General features: G+C 36.7%; 1 non-coding gene across 1 annotated transcript; it reads right to left on the bottom strand.

Annotated features, from left to right (window-relative positions):
* Nucleotides 1-1,966: 1,966 nt before the first annotated feature.
* LOC127089602 (small nucleolar RNA R71) lies at nt 1,967-2,073 on the bottom strand. Its single transcript, XR_007791177.1, has one exon. It is a non-coding gene; the product is annotated as a small nucleolar RNA R71 (small nucleolar RNA).
* Nucleotides 2,074-2,476: the final 403 nt, after the last annotated feature.

Here is a 2,476-nt window from a genome sequence, read left to right on the forward strand (position 1 = left end):
GAAATCCTCTCACACAAATTTTGAATTGGGTGCTTGGACCCCAAGGCATTATTACACTATAAATAGGTCTTAAATTCTTAGTTTTTGATCATCCAGTCTTAGTTTCAGCATTAGGCATAAACTCAGTATTTAAAGCGATAATTTGTCATATCGAGAGGTTATCGCACTATTTTTATAATCAAGATTGGAGCACCGTATCATAGAAGTTTATTTTCCTGTCAAATTTATCTTCAACTCAGATTTACTTTTCGGCATTGTACTAGATTCAAGTCTCCGATTTAGAGCAGGGTTTTATTTCAATTCGCAATTTCTTATATATCGCACTGCCTTTACTTTATTTAAAATCCCGCACCGCTTTACATTCTTTATTTTCTTGTCCAACTTTAAATTTATTTACATTATTGCTCTGCTTTACTTTGTTTATTTTATCGCACAATTTACTTGTTTAAAATTCTTTTACCGCAAAAAGATTTGTCTTCGAACCGAACTTAAGAGTGACACTTTCGTTCTTTTGGAAACCAATCACACACTTATCATGTTTTTAATCCCTAAATGACTTAATCTGCAAATAAATTATATGCAATGTTTACCATAGTCATGTCCAACTAAATTTATTGTGTTAGGATATGAGGACCGTCGTTTCGACGGTACTCCATATGTTGTTTCTGTCGAAATACTTTAGGGGCTGATTTTGATTTAAAATTTTTTTTTTGAACTTAAATTGATCGGCTATTACGTAAATGGGACCCTGTTTCTGTTTACGTAATAGTCGTGATTAGGTCGGGTAAGATCGAAAGTCGTCTGACACTTTAGAAAAAAGTTGGTTAGTTTTTAATTGATAAAAACAGTGAAAGAAATTTATTAATTAATTAGGAGAATTTGATATTATTAGAAGGCGATTGTAAAACTATTTTTGGACGCGTTTATAGATTTAGGATCCGGTTATCCTAGCGAAAGCCCGAAACCCTTTTAAGTTAAACTTTCAAATCAAAATCACTTTTCAATTGAGATAAGAGTTTATTTCCTTAAAAAATGAGTTTACTACTTTAATGCGGTAAGTGACGGCCATATGTGACAAATAGAAGGTATAAAATAGAGAGTAAAACTCGGTTCTGATTATGCTAACGCGACAGTTCTTGTTTAATTAACTTTTATTTCGAGAAAATTTGTTTGCCTCGTAAGTGTTACTACTAGACAATAAGAGTATTGTTAGATCGAAGTGAATCACATTCCAGTATTATTTCTCTGAATTCAATCTTTGTTATTATTTCTTGTATGCATTACACTCTCTTTCGATTAGCCTTAGATATACAACGTAACAATAGTAATCGATAGATTTGCATTGGCCTCTGTGGGATTGATAATCTTTTATATTACTTGGACATACTCCGTATACTTGCGGATATAATCCATCAAGTTTTTGGCACCGTTGTCGGGGACCAATTACGTCAAATTTCGTACCCTGTTGTTACACCGTCTAGACTAAGGCATTCCTTTTTGCCGGTCAATGCGAAGAACTCCAGTAGAGGAACCCGAAAGATACGCCCGAGCTCGTCTTTTAATTTGAAGACTTAAAAGAGCAATGGCTGAAGAACAAAATGAAAGACCACTTAAGGATTTCGCCCTACCATCTAACGTAGAGCCCCACTCTAGTATAGTAAACCCCGCCATACCAGCTCATAACTTTGAACTAAAACCCTCTCTATTACAATTAGTGCAACAAAACCAGTTCGACGGTCTTCCTATGGAAAACCCGAACCAACACCTAAAAGTCTTTATTCAATTAGCGGATACCTTAAAAGCCAATGGTGCTTCTCCTGAGGCGACACGTCTAAGACTATTTCCCTTTTCCCTCAGAGGTAGAGCCCGATCATGGCTAGATTCCTTTCCAGCAAACTCTATAACCACTTGGAATGACCTAAAGAAAGTACTCCTTGCTAGATACTTTCCACCGAGTAAAATTGTTGTCCTACGAAACCAAATAACCTGATTCACGCAACAAGAGGGTGAATCACTTTTCGAAGCTTGGGAAAGTTACAAAGAACTTCTAAGAGCCTGTCCACACCATGGGTTAGAGCAATGGCTTATTATTTATACCTTTTATAGAGAACTCATCTACAATACCAAAATGACCATTGACGCTGCCGCAGGTGGTGCTCTGATGAACAAACCATACCCTGAAGCTTACGTTCTCATTGAAGATATGACACAAAACCATTACCAATGGGGAACAGAATGAGCATCGGTAGAGAGGAAAGAGACCAAAGGAAGTATTTACGAAGTCAGTTGCCTTGACCATATGAGTGCCAAAATGGACGTTATAGCCCAAAAAGTAGAAAGTTTAACGATTAACCCTACAACTATCGCATCCGCAATCCAACCCGGATGCGAGATCTATGGAACCCAAGGACACGCGATAGTTGAATGTAATATTTTAGCTGGCACAAACTCAGATCAGGTCAATTTTGCCCAAGGT

The sequence above is a fragment of the Lathyrus oleraceus genome, chromosome 5, assembly GCF_024323335.1.
Source record: "Lathyrus oleraceus cultivar Zhongwan6 chromosome 5, CAAS_Psat_ZW6_1.0, whole genome shotgun sequence".
NCBI classification, from domain to species: domain Eukaryota; kingdom Viridiplantae; phylum Streptophyta; class Magnoliopsida; order Fabales; family Fabaceae; genus Lathyrus; species Lathyrus oleraceus.